Source organism: Mytilus californianus, unplaced genomic scaffold (assembly GCF_021869535.1).
Source record: "Mytilus californianus isolate M0D057914Y unplaced genomic scaffold, xbMytCali1.0.p SCAF_3, whole genome shotgun sequence".
NCBI lineage: Eukaryota > Metazoa > Mollusca > Bivalvia > Mytilida > Mytilidae > Mytilus > Mytilus californianus.
The window spans coordinates 79,218,470-79,243,654 of NW_026262679.1; the positions used below are offsets into that span (position 1 = coordinate 79,218,470).

The following is a 25,185-nucleotide window of genomic DNA, read 5'->3' on the forward strand; positions in this document are numbered from 1 at the left end:
ATCAATGTAATAACAAAAAAAAATATCTGATCCAATTGACAGCAAAAAACATCAATTCAAGAATGAGCGAAGTGCATTGAGTGAATTGTCACTAGTGTTCTATCACAAATTGAAAATTCTATCTTGGATTAGTTATTCTAGAATTAAAATTATAATAATAGAATACAACAAAGCTAAAAGGAAAACGTCTTAATCGAAACAAAAAAATATGGTATATGATTTGATTTTTTTTATTACATTAAGTGGCTCCTAAAGTTACAATGAAAATAAAAACGTTTATAAAAAGAATCCACTGTTATTTTGTTTTTTCATATGGAACAAACAAGACATGACTAAAACAAAATAATTACAGTATAGTTGTTTCGGAACTTATACTGATTAAGGATATTTGTTATCCGAAATATTTGTTGATTTTATATTAATCATTTTGATATTATTTTTTCATTTATATTTTTGTTGGTGTTTTTATATTCTTTAAGAAGCACATTATTAAACCTGACATCCAGCCGAGGTATCAGTACTGCTGCTGGTGGATCGTTTGTACTATAACGTAGCCAGTTGTTATACAGTCCTTGCACGATTTGGATGATACTTTCACAGATTCAAATATTTTATCTTTTAAAACTATGCATTTTTAATGCAACATAAGTAACAGTTCCGACACCAAAATTCCTTTCTATAATCGTTTCTCTAGTTGATTCCGTATTATATAAAAATAAGGAGATGAGGTATGATTGCCAATGAGACAACTATCCACCAAAGTTCAAATAAAGTGGATGTAAAAATTGTTGATTTCTTCTTTCATTTCAAATCTTGTGTAAATGTAATCAATGTTATGAATGAGGCATCACAAAGTACTGCTGTAAAACAAGTACTAGTGTACCATTCCAGTTTCGTATTAAGAATTACCAATCGTACATTAGAGGATGGACAATTGCCATTATTGATTACACTTAACGCCTATTCTTGTGATTAAATTGGACCATGTAAAGTTATTGGAGAACGAGTTTTTTATTCCTATTGACGATAAACCACTTTAAAAAAATGTTATACTAACGTAATGGAAGTGTTGAGATAGGTATAAACGAGCTGAATGGGCCAGATCCTACATCATTGATGACTTGTAAAATAAACTGGTATGTACTATTTGGCTGTAGACCAGTTATGGTGATTTGGCAATTTGTTTCTCCAAGGACGTTTGCACTTTTAGTTCCTGCAAGCCCTGGTCCTCTGTAATAAATCCTAGACACGAGAATTAATAATAAAAATTAATAAAATAACAAGTGTATTAACCTCAACTGCAAACGCAACATATACTTGTAACTCGAAATTATGGTTAAAATCCACAATTGGATAAGAATTGACATTATAACTTTTTGTAATATTTTATTTAAATTAGATTTCTAGTTCTTCATTAGAACTTTGCTATATATTTTAAGATTGCTTTAATGTGAAATTAAATCCACAAACGTCGACTATTCTGGTCTGCGGAAAGCCAAAAAAGTTCATCGCATTTAAAAAAACATTGATAACATGTTGACTGTTCTTGTTGATATTTGTTCCCATGATCAGTTGTATAAGGTTTTTTTTTTGGTGTTCATAACCAAATGAGCTTTGCGAAGAAAAGAAGATATATGAAGTTGTAGCTAATTAAGAAAGGCATTCTTTTATTGTTGTTGCCATATTATTTATCCATTCAAAGTTTATACATCGTAAAATAATCCTATGAGATATAACTACTTATGCGTCAGTCGTTCTGGTCAATACGTTCATAGTGTTTTTGGTGGACAACGGAAGCCCGGTGATGACAAAACAAAACAGGTTAATTTATCTAAATTTTAAATTTATTTATTGCGATAAAAAGATCCCTTTTGTGAAAAATTATTTTTGTCAGGAACCGTTAGTTTTTTCACAGGTAAATCTCGTATTTGGAGAGACAAATAAAAACATATCAAGAAATCTAGGCTCTTCTTGGAGTAAATTTAAGAAACTTGATATTTTACTGGCTCTACAGAGCAAGGCTTTGTTAAGGCGACAACACCACATAATTTAGTTGTCATTCATGGCGCGAAAGAATGCAGAATAATAATAATGACTTTAATAATTAGATTGTAGTTAAACAAAGCATACCATGATTAGGGTTTGATTTTATTGATTATCATTTGTAGACTATTACATCTTTTCTTCATTGTTCGGGTATTTTTTTTTTTTTTTTTGCCATGCTTTTGTGAGTCTTGATTCTCCCTTATCTATCTCCTGCCAGCTTTTTTGTTTTATCTAAGCCGGCGAATTTCGACAGTAAATTCATTTCAATTTCCGTCAGTTGTTTTATGATCACTGATTGTATGATTCTTACAACCGGCACGAGCAATATTGAGGAACCTACAAGCGGTGAATGTCTTAACGCTGACTGATAATTATTCCTAAATTGTGAACTCTTTAAGACCCCACGGGTGACTGGGGTATAGAAAAATTGTCATCTTTAGTCTTCTTACGACCTGAAGTAAAACCCTTGGCAAAATAAGGGGTCCGTTTGGTTGTGCGGGATGTATTAACTCCTATCCATGTCGGGCAGAATGAGGACGTTAAATTCGATGCATGCCTCGTGTAGAAAGAGTGCCTGGCAACAACTCTTTGAGAGGACCGTAAGTGGCCTGTTGCAAGGCAAAATATTTGTTCTTATCCCATAGACCCTCATTTTCCAGTTGTATTCCAAATGTCCCGCCCATTATCCCGGTCGACCCCCTTTTGCAGGACCTGCCATTTGTTCATTGTTAATTTGTTTTTGTCCTGATCATGCATGCAATATTTGCCACTGGACGTAAAGCAAACAATAATCAATCAATCAAATCTTTGAAGGCTAAATACGTTTTATTGCATTTTATTAACACGATATCAAATTAACATTAATCTAAACTATTTTTTTGTATTAGCTGCAGTATAAACAAAATGCTTCAGCATTATTTTAGGGAAAACGTTGTTATAAGAATTTTTCTCTTTTCTGCTCCCTCCTTTAAAGGTACCAGTATCGAAAATTATATTTGTTGAGTAATGTTGTGTGTAGAAAAGATAATCAAAATCTTACTTGTATCCTTTAACGTCTCCATTCTTTGTAAATATGTTCAATGCATCCCAGCTAATTATTAATGTTGCCAATCCTTTTTTAGATCCATGGATATTACCCGGCGCAGCTGAAGGCTCTGTTCATATATATTTTATAGCATTGAAAATATAAGGACAATAACACTTTTTTGACATTTTATTGTATTTTGTCATGTCAACAATCATAAGAGAAACGAAGCCTTTGTTCTACGTCAAGTATCATTTTATGAAACGCGTAAAGAAATGTGACCTTCTTGTTGAAATCTTTTTGTTAAATATACTTTAATCCTGCAACATATGTATGTGCCTGTTTCAGGTCAGTAATCCTATCAGTAGGTGTCTTTGGTAACAATATATAGTTATGGAATTTTCCCTCATTAATTTTCCCATCCTATTTTCCTTGCTTTTTCACAAACTAAGCTTACTATTTGTGTCATATATATGTGCATATGTATGTAATCTGCATTTCCATAGATTTGGTTTTAAGTAATTAAAATGGTTAAGTATCATTTTATTTTGGTGTATCCATGGCAACAACCTGCATTTATTTGCTATAAAATATTGCAAAAAGGGGTGTGAAGATGTCACATATTTCCCCAAAATTTTGCAAAAAGTAGAATTTCAATCCCTTGGAGTGATACCTTTTCTGAAATTGTTTACATGTACTTTCGTCCGATTTTTTTTGTAAAATTGCGGCAAAAAAATTCGATTGAAAAAAAGTGTTTGTAAACATTACAATAATTTCCGGACCTATGTCTAGTCTGGATATGAAAATACGGACTCATTGTCAAACAGAAAATAACCCATGACTTATTTTTAAAAATATGCTGATGTTCATATAAACCTACTTTGAAGGCCTAATTAGTCTCCAGCTGTCTAAAATGAATTTTATTGCACAATATCTTCCATCTTTAAAAAATCTATCAAGGCGAAAATGCAAAACCACACTCCTAACTGTGTATTGCTACCTTATGTCATATATTCAAGGTTCTGGCTTTCTTTATCTTTTTTCTTTTTCTTATAATATTTTTAAACGTCATAGACATCTCTACAAGTCAACAATAATAGGTGCTTGTGCAGTTTGGAACCGATAAGTATCATGAAAACGGAAATTTATCTATCATCAACATATAATCTTTCAAGAAATATCTATGGATATAAAATTGGAGATTTGATGATTTTAAAACAAATTAAGTAACGTTGTTCGCCGATTTTGTGTCCTTTCTACACTAATGTTCACCAATTTTGAAAGAATTCCATCTGTTATATTTCAAAATATAAAATAGATAATGCATTACTTTTTCGATTTTAATTTATATTTCAACGAGACAATGTTGTATGCTAAATTTTACCACAATCTGTGACATAGCCCATTTACTGTTCGTGGACCTTAATCCGAAGATAAAAATAATACGTGTCAAAAGAAGCAATGAAATTGTCATTCTATTCGTAAATTTGGAAATCTTGTAACTTCTAATTTAAGCAAAATGTATTAAAAAAATATGTTATTAGAAATTAAAAAGATAGACCATATCAGTGATAATTAATTCATGTCGACACAGAAGTGATCACTACTTACTACTTCAAGTGACATTAATTCTTGATACATACACATTTATAGAACTAAAGAAGGCCTTCCATATAATTGGGCATAATTTCAATGTTAGTTGGTCATTTTACATGTCTTCTAATGGTGAAATTCCTAAGTGACGTTAACTTGTATCAATTAGATATGACGCAAAATATCAGTACACAATTGACCTTCTTTTCTTCACCTTTGAAATCAAAATAATAATTCCAAACAGATGATCAGTTAAATAATATTAGAGATTAGAGGCTGGCAGAAGCTGAAATCGAGATATTAAGAAAATACGCTCAATTTGGTGAAAGAATCAGATAAATACTATAACACTGGACACTTTTAATTTGCAAAACACTCATTTGCAAATCCGCCGCCGCCTCTCCTTAGAGCTACAGTGTCGTGTATATAACCAAAATGTGCGGAATTACATGGGATTCAATAAATTCATTGCTTTTCTACTGTTATTATTATATCTATTTTGTAATTTGATTTAGAAAAACATGGGATTTTCAATATCCCATGGGATAAGGCAAATCCCATGGGATTGACCATCATCCCATGGGATTTTGGTTAAATCCCATAGGATTTTTTTGGGTCCCATGGGATAATTGTAGTCCCATGGGATATTTGTTGTCCCATGGGACAAAAAAAATCCCATGGGACTATAATTATCCCATGGGATTTTTAATATCCCATGGGACAAAATAAAAACCTATGATTCAAATTATAAATATACAGTAGATAAATGTGTATGTTACAATGAATTCTGTTTGGTAGTAAATTGTTTTAAGATGAATCTTTTTAGTTGAATATCTTTTTTTCCCTTGGAAATGTTAATGCAATTATATTGTTCTATAACTGTTCAAAACTAAACTTTTAAACAACAAAGCAGATAATGTAAGTATCAATATATGTTTATTTATGAATTCTAGAATACTTTTTTGAAACACAATTTTTTCCCATTTGAAATCAATGAAAACTCTATTAATAGGCTTAACATACTAGTAGCTTTTTACATAAATCTATTTTTTTTTTCAGGATATCCCTCCACCCAAAAAATTAATAGTTTCTTATCATCCAGCATTGTGTGATCGTAATGTATAGTCCACTTTTTTGCCATTCAGCACAGAACATTGTCATTATTGTGGTTTTAATATCTTTAGATAGTTAATAGAACTTCAATTCATTGGCTGAGTGATGAAAATAATAACTGATCTGACTTTAGTCTTTGAATTTATTTTGGTCTTGTTTCTGTGTTTTCTCCTTTTATTCTCAGTGATGAATTTCAATCCTTCTGAAAAAGAACCAATAAAATCCGAAGTTATGGATAATAAAAAAATGTTTGCATACATGTAGCAAGAACATATGATTTTCAATAAAAATAGCTATGCGGTATGGATTTTACTGATTGTTGAAGGTTGTCCAGTGTCATCAGTTGCTAACCTCCTACATCCTTTGGTCTCTGATGGAGAGTTGTCAAATTAGCAATATACCACATCTTCCTATTCTAATATTATATAACAATCAATTTATGTATTCTTCTTTATAACATTTGGGTATTTTCCCCAGTTATATATATATAGATCAATGTTAAAACTTTAGGCAATTACCGGTACAATAAAATTCCATTTTTCACAAGAATTTGCAATATATTATACAGAAAGCCAACAATAGAAACAGCACTTCTTTAAGCTTCTGAAGTTCTGAAAGAGTTCCACTTGTGTTTTATTTCAATTGGAAAATACATTGAACTCTTTGGACATGTTGGAAATTATAACATTGATGCAAAAAAATTATATTGGTTTTTTTTTTCTTATTTTTGTGTTGTTCGGTTGCTGTCTCATTTTTATATATGGTTATACATATATCCTAAATCTTCTTTTTTATATACTGAATCATTAATACACAATGTAGTAAAAATGGGATATTTTTTATTTTGATAATCTCAAAACATTATTATTCTATCAAATAACTTATTTCCAAGTTCACAAAACACCAATGTGTCAGATATCACAAAACACCAATGTGTTAGATATTAATTTTAAGACATGTATAAATATGATCAACAAGCAGTTGACAGGATGTCATGCAAAAATCTCACTAATATTAAACTTTCACAAACACTCCATACTCAGCGAGTACTATTAAAGTTCTTAGTACAGGACAAATTCCTAGTACAGGACACAATGCCTGGCAAACACTAGCATGTGTCAATGTCTAGTCAATCATGTTATCAGGCTCAAAATCTTAGTTTGGCACTGAATTTAAAAATTCACCACATAATGAACATATGTATGAAATTCAACTTCATGGTAAGCTATGTACCTTAACCTAAAACTTTAACCTAAGAATTTACTATAATTTCACATTATGACATTTCTATGTTCAGTGATCCATAAAATCAGGGTAAAAACAGTAAATGTGGTGTTTAATGTAAACACAAGAGTGCACACGCTGAAATGTTGCGCCTTCTTTACTAATCATTGATATCATGTTGATAGTCCTAAATATAAAGCTTTAATTACTACAACTATCACATAAACTCAACATGATCCAAGAAAATGAATTCAAGGTCATATAAACCTGACAAGAAATATATGTACACCTTACAATCATTCAAATTACTAAATACAGTTGACCTACCGGTATTGCTTATAGTTTCTAAGAAGCAGACTTAACCAAGAAAACTAAACACTGACCAATGAACCATGGAAATGAGGTGAAGATCAGATGAACCATGCCAGGCAGACATGTACAGCTTACAATCCTTCCATACAACACATATAGTTGACCTATTGCTTATAGATTAAGAAAAACAGACCAAAACACAAAAACTTAACACTGAGCAATGAACCGTGAAAATAAGGTCAAGGTCAAATTAAACCTGCGGGACTGCCATGTACATCATAAAATGTTTCCATACACCAAATATAGTTGACCTATTGCATTAAGTATTAGGAAAAAAGACCAAATTTCAAAAATTTAACTTTGACTACTGAACCATGAAAATGAGGTCATGGTCAGATGACACCTGCCAGCTAGACATGTTCACCTTACAATCATTCCATACACCAAATATAGTAGACCTATTGCATACAGTATAAGAAAAAAAGACCAAAACTCAAAAATTTAACTTTGACTACTGAACCATGAAAACGAGGTCAAGGTCAGATGACACCTGCCAGTTGGTCATGTACACCTTACAGTCCTTCCATACACCGAATATACTAGACCTATTGCTTATAGTATCTGAGATATGGACTTGACTACCAAAACTTAACCTTAAATATAAAAAAAGAAGATGTGGTATGATTGCCAATGAGACAACAACTCTCCACAAGAGACCAAATGACACAGAAATTAACAACTATAGGTTACCGTACGGCCTTCAACAATGAGCAAAGCCCATACCGCACAGTCAGCTATAAAAGGCCCCAAAATGACAATGTAAAACAATTCAAACAAAAAACTAACGGCCTAATTCATGTCCAAAAAATGAACGAAAAACAAATATGTAACACATAAACAAACGACAACCACTGAATTACAGGCTCCTGACTTGGGACAGGCACATACATACAGAATGTGGTGGGGTTAAACATGTTAGCGGGATCCAAACCGTCCCCCTAACCTGGGACAGTGGTGTAACAGTACAACATAAGAACGAACAATAATAAAATGCTCCGCTGGGGTGCAGCTTGATACGACCGCAGAGGTGGAACCCTGAACAGTTGGGGACACAACATTCAAGCTTGATACAGCTCTGAATTTGGATTGTGATTAAATATTTGACACAGCATAGGTTTCTGACACAGAATGAATGTGGTCTAAGAACTTAAAAAAATTTAATTTACCTATTCAAACCATATCATTATTATTTGCTTTTATATATAAATCAGAAATAACCAATTTAAAATGAAAAATTTTAAAGAAAAAAAAAGGAAAAAAAAATCCCCCCCCCCCCCACCGCATTTTTTGAACCCTCTTATGATTCATCACCCCAAAACTCAATAACAGCCTTCCCTTTGTGGTATGGTACCTTGCAGTACAATTTCAGAGAGATTCATACACTTGAACACAAGTAATTGTCTGGAAACTAGAAAAATGCTTGTTTTTTGGTCCCTTTTTGGCCCCAAATTCCTAAACGTTTAGGGCAATTACCCCCAAACTCAAACCCAGCTTTCCCTTTGTGATATGGAACCTTGTAGTATAATTTCATAAAGATCCATACACTTACACACAAGTTATTGTCCTGAAACTAGAAAAATGCTTGTTTTTTGCCCCTTTTTGGCCCCTAATTCCTAAAATTTTGAGGCAATTACCCCCCAAACTCAATCCCAGCCTTCCCTTAGTGGTATGGTACTTTGCAGTACAATTTCAGAGAGATCCATACACTTGAACACAAGTTATTGTCTGGAAACTAGAAAAATGCTTATTTTTGGCCCCTTTTTCCTAAACGTTTTGGGCAATTACCCCCAAACTCAATTCCAGCTTTCTCTTTGTGATATGGAACCTTGTAGTACAATTTCAGAAAGATCCATACACTTACACACAAGTTATTGTCATGAAACTAGAAAAATTCTTGTTTTTTTCCCTTTTTTGGCCCCAAATTCCTAAAATTTTGAGGCAATTACCCCCCAAAATCAATCCCAGCATTCCCTTTGTGATATGGAACCTTGTGGTACAATGTCAGAGAGATCCATACACTAACACACAAGTTATGTCTGGAAGTTACAAAAATGCTTATTTTTGGCCCCTTTTTGGCCCCTAATTCCTTAACTGTTGGTACCATAACCCCCAAAATCAATCCCAACCTTTCTTTTGTGGTATTGAACCTTAAGGTAAAATTTCATAGAGATCCATTCACTTAAACTAAAGTTAGAGTGCAAAAACCAATGTGTCTTCGGACAACGACGACGATGACGCCAACGTCATACCAATATACGACCGCGGTCGTATAAAAATCAGTTGAAAGAGGCTTAACTCATCAGATGGATAAAAATACAAATACTACAAATACAAGTGGACGTGGCCAGGTACTTGTACATCCAAACAACAAAAAGACACTAAGTACAGATCTGAGAGTACTCGCAGTTACTGACAGCTTGTACAAAGCCACTAACAACTAATAAAAAAAATCATGCATCTAAGACTAAGTTCTTGTTCACTGATCCATGAAATGAGGTCTAGGTCAAGTGAAAACTCTCTGACGAGCATGAGGACCTTGCAAGGTACGCACATACCAAATATAGTTATCCTATTGTGTGTAAACTCATAATATGAGAGAAATTAACATTGCAAAAAATCTGAACTTTTTTTTCAAGTAGTCACTGAACCATGAAAATGAGGTCAAGGACAATGGACATGTTTCAGACAGAATTCGTATCATGAGGCATCTATATACAAAGTATGAAGCATCCAGGTCTTCCACCTTCTAAAATATAAAGCTTTTAGGAAGTTAGCTAACGCCCAGGGGGGGGTCTCAACATGGGATTTTGGGTACAGTTGTGCAGCTGGAATTTAAAAAAACACCCCCCATTCATATATTGAATAATTGTGAAATCCCTACCTATACATATATTTCACAGCGAAATCATAACCCATTAAGTGAAGATCGTTGCACAACAAACTGAAAAATTATGACCCATTGATATATTTCCTCGGTAAAATTGCACCCCATTGATATATTTGATGCATCAAAAAAGGGACCCATTCCAGCGGCACATATGTATATACCTTAATATAGGATGAGACCCCCCCCCCCCCCCCCCCCCCCCCCCGTGCTAACGCCACCGCCGTAGCCGCCACCGGATCACTATCCCTATGTCGAGCTTTCTGCGACAAAAGTTGCAGGCTCGACAAAAATACATGAACATTTTAAAGTACTAAATTTTGAGTATATACATGTAAAACCACAAGTTACTAACTGAAGATCTTGGTGAACTGTAACCAAAAACTTTAAGTGAATACAATTTAGAGAAAGACAGATGGATGCACAAACACTATCATAACAGAGCATAAAACTTACCGAACAAGATGTTTTACATTTATCCTTCAGAAGCAGGAAAACTGAAATGTTTCTTTTCTTTCTCTGCCCTCCATGATATAAACTTCAAATTCATTCATGCAAAATATGAAAATCTGCAAAAGTAGGACCTTGTACCGCAGCTTATCCACATTTTGACTTTTGAACTGCATTGTTCTTTTCATCTTGCTGGCAACCTAAACATAAAAAAAAATGATAAACACATAATTCTGGATTTACTTTGTGTATTTATTTTTGTTGGTACAAACAATTTTTTCCAACTTGAAACTAAATCTGCCTCTGCTTTAAAAAACAACTGAAAACCATGTATTTATCTTAATTGAAAACAATTTCTTGAGTTTTTCTCATTTGTATCACCCTATTATTATACATGTTATATATAAATTTTATTTTTGTCCCTTTTGAAAAATAAGAATGGTTTAAATTCCTCAATAATCATGATAATTCTAGTCAGTCAATTAAAAATGTATGAATAAATTATGTAACCTGTATACTATTAATATCAATATATTTCATTTTTGATAAAAACTAGGCTCTGTGTTGAAGACCATACCTTGACCTATAATGGTTTACTTTTATAAATTGTGTGACTTGGATGGAGAGTTGTCTCATTGGCACTCATACCACATCTTCCTATATCTACAAACAGATTCTATGGGCGAGCAGACATTATACCCTGGAGGTGGTTTTAAAAAAAGCATACGACTTAGATGTACCATAAGCATGGAAAAACAATTCAGCAGTCAGTTTCACAAAAAAACTTACACAAAATATTGAAGAGGGCCGGCTCCAGTCATGCTTCAGTGATCCCTATATAATCAACCAAATTTTTCCCAAGAAAGCCCCCCCAAACCTCCCCCCCCCCCCCCCCCCCACCCGGATCAGCCTATGAACTTTACACTAGAAAAGTAATGGATAGTTACTCATTTTGGAAACTTACAAGTTCACAGCATGCCGGTGCCTGTGACTGTGTTCAAAGTGGTGGGTTTTCACCCTCGTTGTATTGCGGAATAACGATTTAGGCAAATTGAGAAAAACATCATGTCTGTGGTTGATAATAGTGTGTGTGCATTAATTTAATTTTCTATACCTTCTTATTTAATATTTTTCCAATTTTGAGTACTGACGGCAAGTGTTGTAACCAATGTCTTGAGACCAATGTGCTATTTACAAGTGCGATCGAGAAATGCAGGGGAAAGAAACTTATCAATTATGTTTATTCTTAACACATAACTGAGCCGCCGTAAAAATGAACCGTGTCGAGGAGGTAACTGACACGTAATAGGGCAGAGACATATTTACACATATGTGTATATATGTCTCTGTAATAGGGTCATCCCTCGAGAACATTAATATATTTCTACAAACTTTCTACAAACTTACACTTTTTGCTCATTACTCTCTTTCCTCATATTTTAGCATTTCATTATTCTTTAATCTTTATTGTTTGCCCGTTATTCTCTATTCTGTAAACCCCGTTCCATACCCTGTTATGTGGACTTAAGCTTTCGGTAGTTTATTTTATCCTATTTCTGTCTAAATACATTATTTATCACAACAAAAAAAAACTTACTAAATATTTTTTTATGAAGTCCTCACCAGTTGCGGTACCAAAAAATGTCATAAGGAGGCACTAACTGTCATGCATAAAGAGGGGGCCCGCTTCAGTAATTCTCTAAATAATCAACCAATTTTTTTCCAAAAAAGGGGCGGCCCCCCATGCCCTCACCTTAATCCACCTCTAAACCCTTCCCACTTCGTATCCTTGAATTCAGATTCAAGATCTCTCTGACCTAAGTAAGTAAGTAAGTCACATTTGCTAATATCAGGTTTTTGAATTGAACTGGCGGATAGTTGTTTCATTACCAATCGTACCACATCTCCTTATTTATATATATACGAAAGCTTTATTCAAATTTTTGGGTGTATTGATGAATGTATAAAGATGCAGCAATTGTAATACATTTTAAAATACAGCACAAGAGATGCAGATTATATAAAACCAATCTCACTATACAAATCCTTGATAAAACTTATAAGTCGAAGACAAACTGACAAACGCCATGGCAAAAACTTAAAAACGACCAAATGACGTACAACAGTCTATAAAACTTGACTATAGCATTTAAAACACATAAGAAGCACCCAGACAGTCAAACAGAAATTAAAAGAATAAATAATTTGTAAAGATTTTCAACTAGGCCTACAGCTATATTTTCTTATCGTGTAACAGTAGGCTAAACATAGGTTCTGGTATTATGTGATAAGTCATTTTTTCATGCAGACCCAGTTTTATTGATACCTTGAACTTAAAGTGGTTTTATGCATATCAGCCCAGATTATGTGTGTAATTTTATTGAACAATTGAACAATACACGTTCTAAACAGGTTAAATTCAATTTAAAAATTTTCAAATTCAGATCTACTGGCATTCAACACCCAATTACTTACTTGCTGTATATTGCTAACTTTGATTGTATATTGTCAATCCCTCCACATCGTGAATACGCCATACGAGGTGTTGGATAAGTTTGATACAGGGTGGCGGCTTCGAAGCGTAGAAAAAAATCCAGGTAAATGAAAGTGTAAAATTTTGTTGTTGAAAATTTTAAGTACTAAATTCCTAAATTTGTAGTTGTTTGATATGAAAATAGGATAAAATGTATCCGGAAAAATTAATTATCACGTAATAAGTATTCGTAAATGGATATGAAATAACTTAACAAGGAATAAGTATTGGTAAACGGACAGAAAGTCGCAGGACAAAGGTTTAAATTAATTATTTTACAATTGTTTAAATATATGAGAGAAAGTTCTTGACGAATTGACTTTATTTATAGATAAATGTATTTAGTTGAGGAAATGATTAATTCGCCTTCAAATAGTTATTTTTATCAATAACTTATAAAAAGGAGACATTTTTGACAGCATGACTTCAGTTAATTACCAAACCACTTTGGCAGATTGTTTTCTTAACAATCATTGTTCATATTAGTATTCAAAAATAAATTTTGTTTACCGTTTCCTTTTAAAAATGTTTCAGAAAAATACTGAAACGTTTTTAAAGTTAAGTTTATTCAAAGAAAAAAGTATCCCAGACTGAATCGTGACTTTTTACTTGTTACTTTTTGTTGTACGTTCTAAGTGTCAATCCTAGCAAACACAAATTTGGAAATAAAATCGATTACAATGTAATTTTATAGAAGGAAAAAGGGGGGTTAATGAACAAATTATTACTAAACACTCACATACTTCTAAAAAGATTTGCATATGTAAGCTGTCTATAGATAATGTTAAATTATTTCAGGAGTTTCAATTAATTTAGGAGAAAAAAAAGATTATAAACAGTTTAGTTTTCAACGCCTACTACTACAAAAAATAGTGATTCTCTTTGTAGATTTGGTACTTCAGTTTCGACTCAAAATTTCCTATTGTAATTGTTAGATGCCAGATATTTAGGAGAAGATTGTATTTGTACTTTATGTAATTGTGGTGATATTGGCGACGCGATTCATAATATTATAGCAAGGATTTGTAAAAATCCTTGATTATAGAATGTTCGGCAATAGACGAAAGTAGACAAACCCTATTTAACGGTGTTTTGATCTCCAAGGACGCCACATTTTACATCGAATAAGATCTATATTTGTTAACGTTTTCAAATGAAATAACTTGAATTGAAAATTTCCCGACTATGTGAAGATTTCTTATATTTCTAAATGGCTTCAATTATTACATACAAAACGAAAATTTTATTTAACTTTTTTTGTAAAAACAATATTTCATGTATTTTTATAATTTTTCCAAGGAAACGTTTTTTTTTCGAATGTATACCCTCAACGCTCACTAAAACATATATACATGTCCTGAGTGACTTTTTATGTCCTGAGCGGTTTTTAGACGTACCGTTAATTTATAGGCATATATTTGAAGCTGTTCTTAATTATGTACATTATCTATAGGTATACATGTATCAGACAAAAAGACTTTCCAATGAACTTAGTTCTAGTTATCTTAGTTCCTAGTCACAGGCACTTGTCTCAGAAAAAAAATTTCCTATATACTTTTAATGTTATATTAAGCAAGGACTTTCTATACTAAGTTTATTTGCTACTTTTTTCTTCTTTATTTTATATAAATGATTTTTTTTTTAAATTTAAACATTTTTTTCTTCGAAAGATTTGTAGTGTTGTAATAGGGAATGGACACAGATACTTAACTACATTTAACGAAAAAAAATTTGTGTAATGTCATTATTCTGTATTACACATAGACAGGATGTTCTCTAGAAAACTATGATATTTCTAATACATTATACACACCCCAGGGTACACGCACTGTCGTAATGGAAAATTACTGCATTTAATTACCTGTAATCAGCCATGCAACGTTGACTGACCATGTCATTACAGTTAAAAAAGTTTTTCCTCAGATCAAAACGGAATATTCATTTTAACTTTAAAATTTAAAACTTTAAAAAGTATACTTTGATATAATTATGACGTAAAAGAATTTAACAATTTAATAATCGGATTTTTCCAAAGATTAAGATACAATATTATATTTATTATTCTGGGACTGACAGATATATCACAGGCACTTGTCTCAGAATTTTTTCCTATATACTTTTATTAAAGTATATAGGATTTTTTTTTTCTGAGACAAGTGCCTGTGAGATATATACATGCATAAGTCCCAGACATATATAATTGTAAATCAAAATGATTTACATAATTACTGGGAAATAATATAATGTTTCAGTTATGTTGATGTCACAAATACACATGAATTATTTGATGATGCATGCTGGAATTTCTTATCTAACTGCATGACTGTGACCACAGACATATATATATGTATATATCCATTTACTGATTCTATTATTTCTTGAGAAAAAAAATCAGGAGGGAAGTGAAACAAACATTTTAAGCTTTTATTAAAAATTGTTGGGAAAACAATAAAATACGACACTGAGTTTTGAAAAAAAAGTTTATGATTGGTCTTAATTTTTTTTTAATAAAGATAGAAACAATTTTTTGTCCCAAGAAAAAAAACCAATGCCCCCCTTTTAGCCAAACCGACACACGCCGATGAATGAAGAATTCCAAGTAGGGTCACAAGGTCACATTTTAAAACTTTTTCAGTCGCCCAGTCTCAAAAAGCAATTTTGACTGGCATTGTTTTTAGTCGAATTATGTTTTTGCAGGTCAGGTTGCAAAGTGGCAGGTCGGATTTGACAATGTCAAGTTGACAACGGTCCTAAAAAATATCCGAAAAAACGTTGAATCAAACGATATGAACCTACGCAGTTTTATATTATAAGACTGACACACACCAGTGTGCTAACTGTGCTGGGTGAGGTGAGGTGCTGTAACTTGATATACATGTATCATTAAGTTACAGTACTGTTAGGATTTGCCTGCCTTTTTACAGGGACTTTCTATACTAACTGTTAGTATAGACTGCCCCTGGCTTGAAAGTATGGTTCTCTGCTCATCATTAGCAAATCAAATATCTTGTAGCAGTAAAATACCTCCGGTGGGGGAAAGGCACTTCAATAGGTGCTAGGTAGGGGATGTCGCTGGGGTTCTGTTACCCCACCCTATTCATATAATTTAGATCTTAAAAATGTATACCTTTTCATATATTGCGTGGGTAAAATTGTAACCTTTTCCCATATTGGTTGGTTTTCGTGGGGTGTGTTGGAAAAGTGGAATATTTAAGGCTAAGATCCTGTATGTAATGTTTACTTACGGCGAGACTTTCGGCTGTGAAAAAATGACAGGGCTTTTCATATACAAGTAATTGGAACTTTATCGGCCTTATCATATATTTCTGATAGTTTTCCCCACCTATTTCCATATTTTCAAGCTGGAAAAAGTGACATATTCCAGCGGCACGTCCTATCACCTTGTATATAGGAAGTGCCCCCCCCCCCCCCCCCCCCCCCCCCGAGTAAAATACACAAATGTATAATACTTTAATTCAGGAGCACAGTCTGTCTTTACCGTAAATAACTTCGAGATTAATATGTAAGTTTACTTTGCTAATCGATGTTCCTGTAATTCAGATTTAAATTTATTTGTGAGACCCCCGTCACTATTTATATTCACTCAAAGAAAGGGGTTCTCCGTTACTGGGAAAATCCAACGACGTATTGTGTTAGTTATACGTCCTTGGAAAATCTTATCTGATTCAGGATCAATTTATCGGTTACACTCCCCTATCACCAGTGATTCTTTGTGAACTGACATTCTGAAAAAGGTATACTGTTGACTATCAATTTGCATGATTAGTTACAGATGTCGACTCGGACTACTGCAGAAGACAATAATTCAGTTCACTGATTTAGATTGAATAGTGGTTCGGTTAATCCCCTCTTCCCCAAACAAGTAAGAATTAGGTTACATCTTTTGGTAGTCCAAATAATTATGACGTCTAGCAAGGCTATTTTATTTTTTTTATGCCCCCGCCGTAGCGGTGGGGGCCTTTAGTTTTACCAAGGATTTGTATAGCTATACAAATCCTTGGTTTTACCCTTGTCCGTCTGTAGGTACATACGTCCGTACTCAAAATTGGTTTTCCGTTCTCTAACTTGAGTTTGCCTCAACCAAATGTTATAAAACTTATACACAATGCTTATTACCACAAAACACAGATCAAGTTTGAATTTTGGTGGTGTCACTTTAACCGTTCTAGAGTTATGCCCCTTTATAAATGGAAAAATTGCAAATTTTTTATTTTCTTCTTAATATCAAGTAATTTTTAAAATTGGAATTATCTTCCTTTGTCCATTATTATAGTTGAATCAACTACAATCAATGCTTTATACAATGCAATGTTTAATTTTGACTTCCACTGATAAAACACAGATCAAGTTGAATTTGGGTAGTGTCACTTTAACCATTATTGAGTTATGCCCCTTTATAAATTGTAAGATTGCAAATTTTTAGTTTCCATTCTGTAACTTAAGTTTGCCCCAACCAAACATTATGAAACCTATACCCAATATTCATTACAACAAAACTAAGATCAAGTACAAATTTTTTGTTTCCGTTTTCTAACTTTAGTTTCAATGCCTCAACCAAATGTTATGAAACTTATACACAATGCTTATTACTACATAATACAGATTAAGTACGAAATTTGGTGGCGACACTTTTACCATTCTTGAGTAATGTCCCTTTATAAACATAAAAATTGCTGAATTTTTCGTTTCCGTTCTCTAACTTTAGTTTGTCTCAACCAAATGTTATAAAACTTATACACAACCGTTCTAGAGTTATGCGTGATTACAAATAGAAAAATTGCTGAATTTTTAGTTTCTGTTCTCTACTTAAGTTAGCCTTAATGAAATGTTATGAGACAAAACTCAGATCAAGTTCAAATTTGGGTAGCGTCACTTTTACCGTTCTTCAGTTACGTCCCTTTATAATTTTTCTATCTATCTATCTTCATATTTCCGCACCCATGCAGTCACAACTTTGACTATTACGTGCCCAGAAAAAAGTTAAAATAGCCTTGCAAGACGTCATAATTATTTGGACTATTCTTTGGGAAAATATGGTCGTACCACAGGGGTTTGTTACAATTTGCCGGGTTTTCTATCCTTACGAACCCTGAAAAACTTACCAGGCCAGGTGATAAAAAATCTGTCTCCCCTTTTTATCCCACCAGATAATCAAAAGGTTGTCTCCTTACACCTACATGACAAAAACATATACAAATATGGTATCATTGCCAATGTGACTGCTCTTCAACAGAAACTAAAAAAATAGAAGTAAACAACTATATAGGTCACCGTACAGATTTCAACAATGGGCTAAAAAGCCAAACTGCGTAATAAGCTACAAAAGGCTAAAATAGATAGACAATATCTGACAAGGGTAGAAACGTTCAGAATGTTGAAAAAAAAATCTACTGTCCATTTGCATCAAAACTGGCAGCTGACTCATAGGAGTTGTTGCCTTAAATACAGATTTTCACCATTTTTTTTTTCTTCATATTTCTTGAATTTGCCTTTTTATCTCGAAAACTAATAATTAAAGAGAAACTTAAATCTTATTAAAAAGTTATTGCTTTTCAATGATGATTTTGATCCAGTTTTTGAAAAAACTTGGAAACTTTAAATCTTGGGTAAACTCCTTATATTATACTGCCTGGTCTCATGGTAGCGTGTTCACCTCACGTGCAGAAGGTTGTTTATTTTGAACCCAACCAGGTAAAACCAAAGACTTAAAAGTTGGTATTTGCTGCTTCTCCCCTAAGCACGCAGTATTATTAAGGAGTAAGAGCAAATACTGGTTTGTTCAGAGCCAGAATAATGTGTCTAGTATAAAAAGTCCATGGATACAGAATTTACTAGTATATTTAGTCCGATGTCAGTAATTTATGTCCCCAGACTAATTTTCCTAATCCATGACATCACTATTCCTAGGTAAAAATGTCCAGTTTTTCTAATACTGTATGCAACATGTCAAGTATATTTGGTGTATGAAAATTTTTAAGGATGTACATGTTAGTCTGGCATGTTTTATTCGACCTTGACCTCATTTTTATGGTTCATTGCTCAATGTTATTTTTTTGTTTTTTGGTCAGTTTTTCTATTTTCTTATTTTCAAATTAGCAATAGGTCAACTATATTTGGTGTATGGAATGATTGTAAGGTGCATATGTCTGACTGAGAAGTTTCATCTTACCTTGACTTTATTTTCATAGTACATTGGACAATGTTTAGTTTTTGTGGTTTTTTTCAGATACTGTAAGCAATAACATGAATAAGGCCCCTATATTTGGTGAATGGAATGATTGTGAGATGCACATGTCTGTCTGGCATGTTTTATATGACCTTGACCTCATTTTCATGGTTCATTGGTCAATGAAAGGTTTGCATTGTTTTGTCAGTTTATATGCTTTAAGCAACAGGTAAATTATATTTGGCAGATGTAACGATTGTAAGGTGTGCATGTCTGTCTGGCATATTCATATAACCATGATCGCATTTTATGGTTCTTTGGTCAATGCTAAGTTTTCTTGGTTTTTCATATATTGGTATGACGTTGGCGTTGTCGTCATCCGAAGACACATTGGTTTTCGCACTCTAACTTTAGTTTAAGTGAATGGATCTCTATGAAATTTTACCATAAGGATTGATTTTGGGGGTTATGGTACCAACAGTTAAGGAATTAGAGGCCAAAAAGGGGCCAAAAATAAGCATTTTTGTAACTTCCAGACATAACTTGTGTGTTAGTGTATGGATCTCTCTGACATTGTACCACAAGGTTTCATATCACACAGGGAATGCTGGGATTGATTTTGGGGGGTAATTGCCTCAAAATATTAGGAACTAGGGGCCAAAAAAGGGGCAAAAACAAGCATTTTTCTAGTTTCATGACAATAACTTGTGTGTAAGTGTATGGATCTTTCTAAAATTGTACTACAAGGTTCCATATCACAAAGGGAAAGCTGGAATTGAGTTTGGGGGTAATTGCCCAAAACGTTTAGGAATAAGGGGCCAAAAAGGGGCCAAAAATAAGCATTTTTCTAGTTTCCAGACAATAACTTGTGTTCAAGTGTGAGGATCTCTCTGAAATTGTACTGCAAGGTACGATGCCACAAAGGGAAGGCTGGGATTGATTTTGGGGGCAATTGCTGTAAAATTTTAGGAATGAGGGGCCAAAAAAGGGGCAAAAAACAAGAATTTTTCTAGTTTCATGACAATAACTTGTGTGTAAGTGTATGGATCTTTCCAAAATTGTACTACAAGGTTCCATATCACACAGGGAAAGCTGGAATTGAGTTTGGGGGTAATTGCCCAAAATGTTTAACAAAAAGGGGCCAAAAATAAGCATTTTTCTAGTTTCCAGACAATAACTTGTGTTCAAGTGTATGGATCTCTCTGAAATTGTACTGCAAGGTACTATACCACTAAGGGGAGGCTGGGATTGATTTTGGGGGTAATTGCCTCAAAATTTCAGGAATAAGGGGCCAAAAAGGGGCAAAAAACAAGCATTTTTCTAGTTTCAGGACAATAACTTGTGTGTAAGTGTATGGATCTTTATGAAATTGTACTACAAGGTTCCATATCACAAAGGGAAAGCTGGGTTTGAGTTTGGGGGTAATTGCCTTAAACGTTTAGGAATTTGGGGCCAAAAAGGGGGGGAAAAAAACAAGCATTTTTCTAGTTTCCAGACAATAACTTGTGTATAAGTGTATGGATCTCTCTGAAATTGTACTGCAAGGTACCATACCACAAAGGGAAGGCTGGGATTGAGTTTGGGGTGATGAATCATAAGGAGGTTCAAAAATTGGGGGGGGGGGGGGGAATCTTTTCCCCATTTTTTCCTTTTTTTTTCTTTAAAATTTTCCATTTTAAATTGGTTATTTCTGATTTATATATAAAAGCAAATAATAATGATATGGTTTGAATAGGTAAATTAAAATTTTTTAAGTTCTTAGACCACATTCATTCTGTGTCAGAAACCTATGCTGTGTCAAATATTTAATCACAATCCAAATTCAGTGCTGTATCAAGCTTGAATGTTGTGTCCATACTTGCGGCAACTATTCAGGATTTGACCTCTACGGTCATATCAAGCTGCGCCCAGCGGAGCATTTTATTCATTTTATCAGATATTATAAGCATATGTCTACTTGTTGGTGTATGGCATGACTGCAAGGTGTCATATAAAAATAAGAAGATGTCTGTCTGCCAAGTTTAATATTACTGTGACCACATTTTCATAGAATATTGATAATATCAAGCAAAAAAGATGAGCAAGACAAGATACAAATGATCCAAAATTGTCAGTTGCCTACTCATTATGTAATAGTAGTTATTGTCATTAAATGATAATGTTTACCCTTTTATGTGTAGGGCAAGAACATTAAAGATAAAGGGAAACTATAAACAAAAGAAATTATCAACAAAAATAGATTTACAGACGTCAACAAAGCCTAAATGGTAAGTCCACTTCTATAAAAGTTATTGCCCTTGAATAATGATTATTATGAAAATAAGATGTGGTATGATAAATGAGAAAACTATCCACCAGAGTTCAATTAAGTTGATGTAAGCAATGCAATTACTTATTAGAGGCCAATGATGACCTGTAAATAATGACAGGCAAAATATGGCAGGGTTGATATAAAAATAAGAAGGGGTACAATTGCCAATGAGACTTTTCTCCAATAGAGATCAAATGACATTATATTTAACAAAATTAGTTTCACTGTACAGCCTTCGACAATGAGCAAACCCTATACTGCATAGTAATCCATAAAAGGCCATGAAATAACAAATGTAAAACAATTCAATAAGGGCATGGCGTCATTTAAAAAGGGCATGGTGTCTATCCATGCTAAACATGCTTGGGGGAAACACCACAAAGGTGAAAGCTAAGTGCCTGATTTTTGCACAAAACAATAAACAAAAAACAAATATGATATATAGCAACAATTGACAACCACTGAATAATAGACCCCTGACTTGGGACAGACACTTACAAAATGTGGCATGGTTTAACATGTTTGCTGGTGCCAAATCCTCCTCTAATTAAGGACAGTGGTGTAAGTGTCAGTTCAATATAAAAACTATAAAATCAGTTGAAAAGGGTTTTTTTCTGCTCTTGGGTCAGGTTATTTTGATACATTCCCGTTTTCATTCTCAATTTTATTAACTCATTAGAATGCAACAAAGCAGAAAAACAGCTACCAAAAACACAGACCGGATGTGGTTGGAAATTTATTCTTTCCCTTTAACAAAAAAGACTCAACATACAGATCTATTAGTACTCACAGTTACTGACAGCTAATTCAAAGCAAATATCAACTAATAAAATAAACATTTAGTGAGCACCCAACCCACCCCTAACCTGGGACAGTGGTTTTAATAACAGCACAACATTTGAACAAACTGTAAACATTTGTTGCAACTGGCTTAACTCAAAAGACTGCAACAAGGCACAAAAAACAACTAATATGAAAACCATAGACACAAAGCACTGAAATAAGAGTTCTTACAATTTTAAATATTCAAATGAAATTTTTATCAAAATGTACATAAACATGATAAAATAGCCATTTTATTGCTGTATTTCTCTTCATTTATAAATTTTGAGTTTTGTGTATTTGTAGGTCAGACATCTTGGTTTTCATGATCATCATTCAACAGGTCAATACTGAACAGCAAACTTAAAGTGGATATTTTTCTACATAGTGTGACTTTTTTATTAATTTGAAATGGAATGTGTTTTTTTTCCTACATAAGAAAGAGGAAATTTCAACATAATGACTATAAACAAAAAGGAGTCATATCATCATGATCATAGATGCTCAAGAACTTAATCATGTAAATGCAACAACGTAATTATCAATTGAAAGAAGGGAGGAATGAAAAAATATATTAGTATTTTGTTGTCCAAATGAACTTGCTTTGTCCACTCATTTAAATCGTTCCATCCAATAAAGATGTACGGAGGAAGATTTTTGAAGTACAGATTGCAAAAATGTTTTGTCTAAGAATTGTAAGAATATTCTAGTGGATGAAATAATTTATTTACTTGACTCTTATATAGTGGACTGAATAATTGTTCATAGCAAGCTGAAACAAGAAAACTAAAAATTAACAGGAAAAGTGTTTATTTTATAAATTTACAAATATAAATGTAATATTATGAACACCACAAAGGAATAAGATTCAAATCGTTTGCATATTCATGTATTGCAATGGAACTATAACAAAGAAAACTTTACCTCATGAAAAGAGTAAACTATTAACTGTGCTTTGTCAATTTATTCAGTCAGAATATGAAATATTTTTTTCAGTTCTATTTTTCATAATAAAACAAAGAAGACAAAGATTTCAAATCAATATTTTTTTCTTTTATTAAGACGTCATCATTTTATTTCAGTTAAAGGATTTTATTTTTTGACTTTAAATATTATTATATTTCCAAAATAATAATAATCTTTATTGCCATATAAACAAATTAAAAACATGTTTGTGACAAAATGAAAAAAACCAAAATACACTCATATATATATTATAAACTTTTTACTACCAAACAGAATTCATTGTAACATACACATTACTGTATATTTATAATTTGAATTCCATAGGATTTTATTTTGTCCCATGGGATATTAAAAATCCCATGGGATAATTATAGTCCCATGGGATTTTTTTTGTCCCATGGGACAACAAATATCCCATGGGACTACAATTATCCCATGGGACCCAAAAAAATCCTATGGGATTTAACCAAAATCCCATGGGATATTGAAAATCCCATGTTTTTCTAAATCAAATTACAAAATATATATAATAATAACAGCAGAAAAGCAATGAAATTATTGAATCCCATGTAATTCCGCACATTTTGGTTATTTACACGACACTGTAGGTCTAAGGAGAGGCGGCGGCGGATTTGCAAATGAGTGTTTTGCAAATTAAAAGTGTCCAGTGTTCTATTATGAAGTAGTGAAATAATGGTTTCAGTTATATAAGTATTTTTTAAGATCATGTATTGCTGTTCGTTTTACTCTTTACAGTTTCTGTCTGCCTATTACAATTTACAAGACGATAACAGAAACACTAAAAATTGGTTTAGAATCGTTATTTTAGTACATTAACTCAAACGAAGAGTCAATTGGTGGTTTCAACCATGATTGGTGTTGTTTTTATGTCGATTTTGTACTGATAATCATTGTTGCTTTTTACAGATTCTTTCTTTATATTATCGTTTTGAAGACAATCGTCAAAATTGTAATTTAAAGACAATAACTGTTCCAAAAAGTCAATAAACTCATCAAAGATACCAGGGTTTCGTCTACAATAGACTCACCAGTCACGCTTGAATCAAAAAGGCTATAAAAGGCCATATAAAGTACCAAGTTAAATATGACGGTTCATTTAACATTTTATACCATTCGTGCGTCCAAAGCGCTTTTTGGATTTACATTCATCGGTACGCTCAAACCCAAACATTTGAAAGGATGGTATGTACAAAAACGTAGAAACGTTAAGAATTTTTTGACAAAATAGGACCTAAAAGAGATTGCTAAATTCATCAAAGGTCAACTTTGCATGTCAAAAATCGCCATTTAAGTGCAATAACTAATGAGTCAATTGATGATTTCAGTCATATTGGCCTTTTCAAATCTTTTAATGATGATCATTGTCACTGTTAACAGTTTCTGTGAATCTAGTAATATAGCTTTTAATATATGCCCAAAACTGTCAACACTTATTTTGTCGTGCTGTGTGTACTCAATATATATGCGATATCAAAATGTTTGTTATACCTTATAAACCAAATATATTATAGCTATAAAATTTATAATTAGGAAAAGCCACGGTCGATTTAAAAAAAATCAGATCATGCTTATTTGATGAAAATGTGATTGCATGTGTAACAGTAAATGTGGTCCGGTAGTAAAATGTGTCCGCCAGACT

General features: G+C 32.9%; 2 long non-coding RNA genes across 5 annotated transcripts; one reads left to right on the forward strand and one right to left on the reverse strand.

Moving 5' to 3' along the window:
* Window positions 1–5,580: 5,580 nt before the first annotated feature.
* LOC127735149 (uncharacterized) lies at window positions 5,581–13,241 on the reverse strand. 3 transcript variants are annotated; one of them, XR_007998144.1, is made up of 3 exons: window positions 13,182–13,241; window positions 10,713–10,906; window positions 5,581–5,978 (listed from the first exon to the last, which is right to left on the reverse strand). It is a non-coding gene; the product is annotated as an uncharacterized LOC127735149 (long non-coding RNA). The 3 variants fall into 3 exon arrangements; XR_007998142.1 differs by lacking the exon at window positions 13,182–13,241 and adding an exon at window positions 11,821–11,950; XR_007998143.1 differs by lacking the exon at window positions 13,182–13,241 and adding an exon at window positions 11,671–11,950.
* Window positions 13,242–16,683: 3,442 nt separating this feature from the next.
* Window positions 16,684–23,591, forward strand: LOC127735148 (uncharacterized). 2 transcript variants are annotated; one of them, XR_007998141.1, is made up of 3 exons: window positions 16,684–17,122; window positions 21,607–21,693; window positions 22,866–23,591. It is a non-coding gene; the product is annotated as an uncharacterized LOC127735148 (long non-coding RNA). The 2 variants fall into 2 exon arrangements; XR_007998140.1 differs by having other exon boundaries at window positions 16,684–16,994.
* The last annotated feature ends 1,594 nt before the right edge of the window (window positions 23,592–25,185 follow it).